We start from the raw sequence: 7,882 nt of genomic DNA on the forward strand, positions 1-7,882 counted from the left end.
GAGGTAACTTTCAGCATTTAGCACAGTGCCTGACAGTGTTTATTGACTGACTCATTTGTAAGATATGGAGCTAACACTATAAAATTGCCTGAAGAATTTGGGATTTTCATCTTTCTGTTTTCCATTGCAAAAATTGCAAAACATTTTGGCTAGATTGGGTCTGGAAGAGATTTACCCAGGGGTTAAACTACAGAGGAAGAAAGGGGAGTTTAAGGATGAGGAAGGCCTGGGATTGCCCAAGACTTGAATCTGGCAGGGCTGGGTGGATCACACTGCCCCTACACCCCACACCCCCACACCTAATCTCCACACCAGAGGCCTTTGGAACCCTACAGCTAAGACTTTCTCCAAATAGCCACAGGCAGTAGATAAGACACTAGCTATGTGTCTTTGGCCAAGCCACTTAGCTTTTCTCAGCCTCAAGTTCCCTACTGGTAAAAATGAGGATAATAATAGGGATTGGTGTTGGGGGAAGGGAGGCTAAGACCTGTCATTTTCCACAAGGTTATTTCCAAGATCAAACGAGATAATATTGGTGAATTGCTTTGAACATCTTAACATGCAACATTATTAGTTAATATTATTATTATATCTATAGAACCAGTACTAATTCTAATTTTAATTCTCCCTTTGTAGGAATCTCCCTTTACTTGAATAATCTAAAGTTCTAAACCATAGACCCATCTTATAGATTTAGAGCTGGAAGGGATCTAAGAGGCCATCTAGTCCTCCTGCCTCATTTTATGGATAAGAAAACTGGAGAGCCCAGATAAATGAAGTCACTTATCTAAGGCCCTACAGGTATTTAAAAACGAACAAACAACCTTACCTTCTATCTTAGAATTAAATTGTTCATTGGTTCTAAGACTGAAGAATGATAAAGCATAGGCAGCAGGGGTTAAGTGACTTGCCCAGAATTCAAATAGCTAGAAAGTGTCCGAGGTCAAATTTGAACCCAGGACCTCCCATCTCTAAATGAGGTTCTCAATCCACTGAGCCACCCAACTGTCCCACCCTATATGGATATTGTAACATAGCCAGGCACTCTGACTCCCACTCCTGTACTCTTTCTACTCTTTCAGAGTGTGATGCTATCCATTCCAGGCCTGTCCCAACCTTTACACTGCTTTCCCCTTTGCCCCTAATTCATTCACCATTCCTATATACAATCCTACCATGTAAACACTGGCCAGGTTTGCTGTGTTTTTGGCTTGGTGGGGAGAATCATGGGAAGAAATTATTATCTTAAGTGTCCCCTCCATTCTTCCTCTGGTTGGGGTAGCAGTGCTGGTGTAAGTAGCTGGAGAGGGAGCATCCCAGTCTGGTGCCTGGTGAGGATGGGATACCCAGGGAGAAGAAGGTGCTAAATCCCCTTGAGAAAACTTGATTGAGGTCATGGTGACCTGACTGGCCCTGAGGTGAGGAGGAGGAGGAGGAGGAGGAAGAAGAGGAAGAGGAGGAGGTGCAGGTACAGAACTACCTTTGTTTTCTCTATTCTGAATCTCTTCTTCAAGGAGAGTTCCTAGTGGGTGGGGAGCCAAAGGGAGGGATAGGTTGTGAGGGGGCTTCACCAGAAATCTGGGGCCATTCTGGGAAGCTGCTCTGTGCTGAGGCAGAGAGAACCAAAGCCTCAGGGCTAGCAAACATCCTGTTTCTGCCTCCTCCCCCACTCTTCTCCCTCCTCCCCTGCTCCATGGACTCTGGAGGGACCCAAGAGAGGTGACAAGTAGCTCTGGCATGGAGGCTACAGTTTCCCTGTCCAATGGGGACCAGTACAATTGTCCCCTCCCCCATGTCTTCCTGTGAAGATGCAGAGACAGCTCTCTGAGCCTGGAGAGGGGTGGAGATGGAGAGCAACAGAGAGGTATATTGGAGAGTTCTGGGTAAACTATTGACTACCTAGTTAGAGGAGGTTAGTACCTATAAACCGAGAAATGGCACACCCCCATCCCAAAGCAGACTTTCAGAGTGCAGGATCTTTTATCTCTCCCTCCTCTCTCCCCCTTCAGAGAAGCCAATTTACTGTGAAGTTACCTAGGGAAAAGGAGCCCATCCTGCCCCAGGCATATTGTCTGTCCCTGATATTTCCGGGAATATCTGGGGGGGTGGGGTGGGGGGAGTGAGATACAGGATTGGGTAGGGTGTGAAGGTGAAGCCCTGGTGAGAGTAAAGGAGATACCAGTTATGAGTTGTCTGCCACCATTTGCCCAGGAACCCTGCCTTCCAGAAGTATGGCACAACCCAGCTCAAGGAGAGAGGGCTATTGATGGATCTGTGCTAGCTTCTCAAACTTCCATGAGGTGAAGGGTCAAGAAAAGAGGGAAAAGCTCAGTCAGACTTTTGGTCATCATCCTGCTTCAAGGGAGGGAGGGTACATGGGAAGGAAGATCCAACAGGGATAAGGGAAGGGTAGCAAAGTTTAAGGTGTGGAGTGAGGGGCTGTTCTGGATTCCCATAGGAACTGTTCTACTATTCTGCTCCCCCCACACCCACTTCTTTCCCTCCCTGGGGTTTCTCCTTCCAGTCCAACAGGAAACCTTTTGTGCTTTATTCAACCCAATACCAGATCTCTAGCCCTCTGGGGGAGTAGGGGTGTGTACATCTTCCTCTCCTCCTTCCCTTTCTACCTCCCTCCCTCCCTCCCTCCTGTGGTCTGTCAGCCATCTAAACTGCTTTCCCACTTTGTTATGGCTGGAGGGGGTTCCTCTCTCTCTGTCCCTCTGTTTCTTATTGTTCCCCAGTTTCACAAGAGCTCAGACACACCCATTTCCTTTCCCCCTCCCCCCTCAAACAAAGGGCACCCAGATCCTGGAAGATGTGGGGGAAGTGCCTTCGGTAGAGTTGGAGCAGATGCCCTGGTAGATCCAATACTGCTTTGCTTCTTTCTTGTCCTAATCTCCTGCCTTCTGATATGGGCTCTAAACCTGTCTCCATCTCCATCTTCCTTTTATCTGAAATCATATCCAGGTATGGACTAATAGAAATTTGTCCATTCATTCCTTTCTTAAACATCCCCACAAAGTTATCCAGGTCAGGGACCCACCCTAATGTCTTTTTATTCCCCTGAAGACCATGTCCCATCTCATACCACAGGGCTTAACCATTCAGATCCTGGATCCTACAGCTCTAGCCTCTGCCCCTTTTAATCCCACTGATAGAGTCTTGGACACTCTTGTGTAAGCAGCCAACTCTCTGCCTGGTACTAAATTGCCTTTTGAATTCTCAACCAGACTAGCAATCCAAAGAGATACCTTGGCTGGTCTGGCACTATGCCCCTCTTTTTTCTGTTGGCCCCACCCTCCCTGAATGATGTGCCATTGCTCCAGGGATACAGGTAAGAAGGGCAGGGTGACCCTGTCCCAGACCGCAGCTTGTCATGGGCCCTCAGGCCTCTCTGGAGAGCCACCCCCGGAAGAAGCTGGAAGGGAGCCCAGGCAGGTGGAGATCTCTTGGAGGAAGAGGCAGTAAGGGAGCCACCCTACATTGGCCTGCCCTGGAAGAGGGCTCTTGAGGCTGGTTGGGGCATCTCCTGCCTGGGAATTCCTGCAGGGACCTGTCTCCTGTGTACCCTAGAAACCCAGCCCTATCTTGGCCCAGTCTGGCTCCCAAAGTAATGATTAGGATTAAATTGAATGTGAGACATAACATAACTCTACACTGGTGTTGCTACCCCCAAATACAGATACAGAAAGAGTTATCAAAATGAAGGCCTCTGAAAACCTGTTGTTCCTTTCTTCTATTGATAGATAGCAAATTCTCTCTTCTTAGCTCTACCAGCCTGCACTAACTTAGCAGTCAGTAGCTTTCTACAATTAGGAGTAGGGAAGAAAAAATGGTATGATCCTCAATTCCCTAAAGCTGAAAGGCCCTCCCTCCCTTGGTCTATGTGTGGTCTGTTTTTCCTACCTCACCACCCTCTTTTCTTGCCCCTGGCAGTGCTCAGAGGGAGACCTAATCCTTAGACCTCAGACAGAAGTTGGCAATCTGGGGACTTGGTAGGCAGTATGAGCTAAAAACTCTGTTCCCTATAGCTGCAGGGTTCTGGTTTCTACTTAATTACTTTCCCAGAAAATGGTCTCATGGTCTATCTGTGTCTAAGCAGGGATTATAAGGGAGAGGGAAGTAGGGGGTGGATGCTCTATGCAATATCCCTTTTTATCCCTGAATGGAAGGCTGGTGATACGAGAGCTGGGTGTGATGAAATGAGATGGTAATAAAATACAGACAAGACTACAAAATGAATTTCTGCTCCTTTCTCCAGAAGCCGTTCCTTCAGTCAGATTTTCTGGATCTCTCTCTCTCTCTTTCTCTTTCTTTAAGAGGAGGGTGTGATATCATGTATCCCTCTGTGGAAGCTCTCTTAAGTTTATTTTGATCCATGAAACACTTGGGTTAGATTTTTCTTAGACTGAAGCCAACTTGTCCTATGGTGATTTCTCAGTGTAAGGCATTAAATGTGAGCCTGACATCAGTTCAGAGGGTGATTCTGTGGGATCTTTTTTACTCTCAAAGTAACCTTTTCAATTCCAAATGATGTCCAGGTGAAGAATGACTGAAGTTCTTCCATGGACCCAGGTTGGCTAACATTTCTTGGTGAGGGAGTCATCCAGAACATTTGGTCTTTAACATCTGTGCACACATTCCTCTAGGAACAGATGGCAGAACTTTTAAAGGAGTAAGGACTTAAAAAAAGGGAGGGGGTTGGTTAAGACAATTCCTGCTACCCCATTCTGTCAGTATTATTTAGGTAACATTCCACTGACTTAGGGAGATAGGTAGAAAGGGCAAAGTAATTCAGTGTCAGCCCAAACTTGGGGCTAGAGGTTGATAAAGAAGAAATGCCTTCAAAGGAGTCAGTAAGGCTTCCATTGCTTCTAACCTACATTTGCCTATCTTCCATTTTCATCTCCATATCTATCCAGAGAATAGAACCAAAAATATTACAGACAGATAATTCTCAGGGGAGTGATGCCAGCAACCTAAGTGGGAACTTAAGTGACCTTCCCTAATCATTCTGTCACAGCTGTTCTAATTTTCTATTTAATTTTTTTTCCTTTTTGTTGTCATGCAGAACACTTCCATATTGGTCATTGTTGTAAGAGCACTCTCATACACAACGAAAACCGCAAAATAAAACTATAAATACACTGATGTGAAAGATGACTCCAATAGTTCTTTCTCTGGAGGTGGAGAGCATTCTCATCATAAGTATTTGGGATCAATAACTTTAAAAAAAATTGAGTCAAGATATCTTGGAGAAAGGACTTCAAGACCACCTGTGAGAGCTCTGCAGAAGGAACTCATTGATCTTTTTTTTTTTTTAACTTTTAAGTTCATTTATTTAACTAATTAATTTAGAATATTTTTCTATGGCTACATGAATTCCCTCCTCTCCTCCTACCTCCCTCCCGTAGCCAACAAGCAATTCCACTGGGTTTTACATGTGTCATTGTTCAAGACCTATTTTCATACTGTTAATATTTGCACTAGGGTGATCATTTAGACTCAATATAAATTTTAGAGTGTACATCCCCAATCATATCCCCATCGACCCATCTTCTGTGTTTCTGCTCCCACAGTTCTTTCTCTGGATGTGGATAGCGTTCTTTTTCATAAGTCCTTCAGAATTGTCCTGGATCATTGCATTGCTGCTAGTAGAGAAGTCTATTATATTCGATTGTGCCACAGTGTATTGGTTTCTGTGTACAATGTTCTTCTGGCTCTGCTCCTTTCACTCTGCATCAATTCCTGGAAGTTGTTCCAGTTCACATGGAATTCCTCCAGTTCATTATTCCTTTGAGCACTACAGTATTCCATCATCAACAGATACAATTTGTTCAGCCATTCCCCAGTTGAAAGGCATCTCCTCATTTTCCATTTTTTTTTTGTTACCACAAAGAGCACAGCTATAAATATTTTTGTACAAGTCTTTTTCCTTATTATCTCTCTCCGTTTTTTAAACCCTTCCATCTTAGAATCAATTCTGTATAATTGCTTCTAAGGCAGAAGAGTGGTAAGGGGTAGGCAATGGGGGTCAAGTGACTTGCCCAGGGTCACACAGCTAAGAAGTATCTGAGGCCAAATTTAAACCCAGGACCTCCCGTCTTTGGGCCTGGCTCTCTATCCACTGAGCCACCCAGCTGCCACCTATTATTATTATTATTATTATCCCTGTGGTATAAACTCATCAGAACTCACAGATCTTTTAATTTTTTTTTTCTGGGGTTGATCGGAGGTGGGATAGAGGGTGAATGTGGGAAACAAACCTGTTTGGAGGCATACAAGGAACTGACGGAGTTCCAGATGTTAGTCACCTCTGGTCAATGTAATCTAAAGCTGGACAGCTATGGAGAAGAGTGAAAAGGGGGGTACACATGTTTAGAGAATGGAGAGAAAAGGGAGAGGGTGGGGCTCCTCTTCTAACACCCTGTTCCCCAGTGAAGCTGGGTTCCCCAAGGTCTGAGAGAACTGTGTACAGTGCTGGCCTCTGGAAGGTTGCCAGGGAAACCGCTGCCCAGCTCCAGAGATGTGGCCTCCGTTGCTCTGTAGTTGGGGATGGGTGTGGGGGTGGGGAGAATATATGCCTGGCTCCTCCTCTCGGCGCCACCCCCTCGCAAGGACCTTCTCTCCTATGCATGGTCATTTGAAAAAGTTCGGGGCTAAGAACTCATCTCTCTCTCTCTCTCTCTTTTTTTTTTTTTTTTTCTTCACTCCCCCCACCCCGACCCCGGTCCTACAGAGTCATCCAGTTCATTCTCCTTTAGCTCCCACCGATGGGGTCCCTTTATTTCAGAAAGCTCTCCGAGGAAGAAAACGCCTTCCCTCCCTCTCTGCCTCTCCGTGACCCCCTCACTCCTTCCTCCAGTTTCGGCGTCTTCTACCCGTAGCTGTAATTCAGTCTGACTGGCAGCGAGGACAACTGTCCACGCAGGCTCTCCGCTCCGAGTGGGAAGCCGCCAAGAAGGCCTCGTTCGGAGCCCTGGGAGGGTCACCCTGGGGAGCAAAGCCCGGATAATTATTGATCAGGTGAGCTGCGGACTTCTGACCCCAGCTTGAGAGGGAGAAGACCAGGGTACTGGAGAAACACTGGGCACCCGGCCTGAGGCTAAGGGGAAGGGAGGTGGGTAGGGCACAGGGCCAACATCACGACAACAACTCCAGAGGGCGGATCACGGGTAGAGCGGGGGTAGGAGTCGACCCTCCCAAAACAAACCCGCATGTCATCATTCCAAACCCGGGAACCGGGAAGGGGGAGGAGGGGTGGCCAGCTGGCTGGGTGGGGAACGGGAGTGACCCCTTGGTAGCCGCCCCGCGGGCTGCACCGCACAGATCTTGCAATAACAAGGCAGGATGGTTCGCCGGGGGTGGGGTGGGGGAGAGCGGAGGGTGACTGGGGGCCCCCCGAGGGTGGCTGGAGGAGCGCGGGCGCGGGGCGGAACCAGGAAGCGGCGCGCGCCGCCCGGGGATGGGGGGCGGGAGGGGGCGCGAGCGGAGTGGTTAGTATGTGTGAGTGTGAGTGTGTGTGAGAGAGAGTTGAAGGAGGAGGACGGTCGCGGCGCGCGCGCTGCGGGGTCTCGAGCCCGGGCACGCGCTGGGGGCCGCCGCAGTCTCAGAGAGGGGAGGAGCGGAGAGGGGGCGAGGCGGGGTAGCGCCGGGATCGTACTCGCGCGCGCGCCCCCGCGAGCCCCTGGCGGGAGGAGAGCGGAGCCCAGGGCCCGAGCCCCGAGCCCCGGAGCCCGGAGCCCGGAGCCGTCACCCGGGAGTGGGGACGGAGCCGAGGGACTGCACGAGGTGGCGGCGGCGGCGGCGCTCGGAGCAAGAGAGCGAAGCCCGACGAGGCGAGGTAGGAGCCAGCCTGAGGAGAAGCGAGCGGGCGGGGCGG

The 7,882-nt window shown here is 48.7% G+C and overlaps 1 protein-coding gene across 1 annotated transcript in view; it reads left to right on the forward strand.

Annotated features, from left to right (window-relative positions):
* Nucleotides 1–6,212: 6,212 nt before the first annotated feature.
* The window catches only part of LOC123245349 (signal transducer and activator of transcription 5B), a 77,189-nt gene continuing 75,519 nt past the window's right edge, over nucleotides 6,213–7,882 (forward strand). The window contains exon 1 of the mRNA XM_044674209.1: nucleotides 6,213–7,026. The gene's annotated coding sequence lies outside the window, so the exon portion shown is untranslated. The remainder of the gene's footprint in view (nucleotides 7,027–7,882) is intronic.

The sequence above is a fragment of the Gracilinanus agilis genome, chromosome 4, assembly GCF_016433145.1.
Source record: "Gracilinanus agilis isolate LMUSP501 chromosome 4, AgileGrace, whole genome shotgun sequence".
In the NCBI taxonomy this organism is placed as follows: Eukaryota; Metazoa; Chordata; class Mammalia; order Didelphimorphia; family Didelphidae; genus Gracilinanus; species Gracilinanus agilis.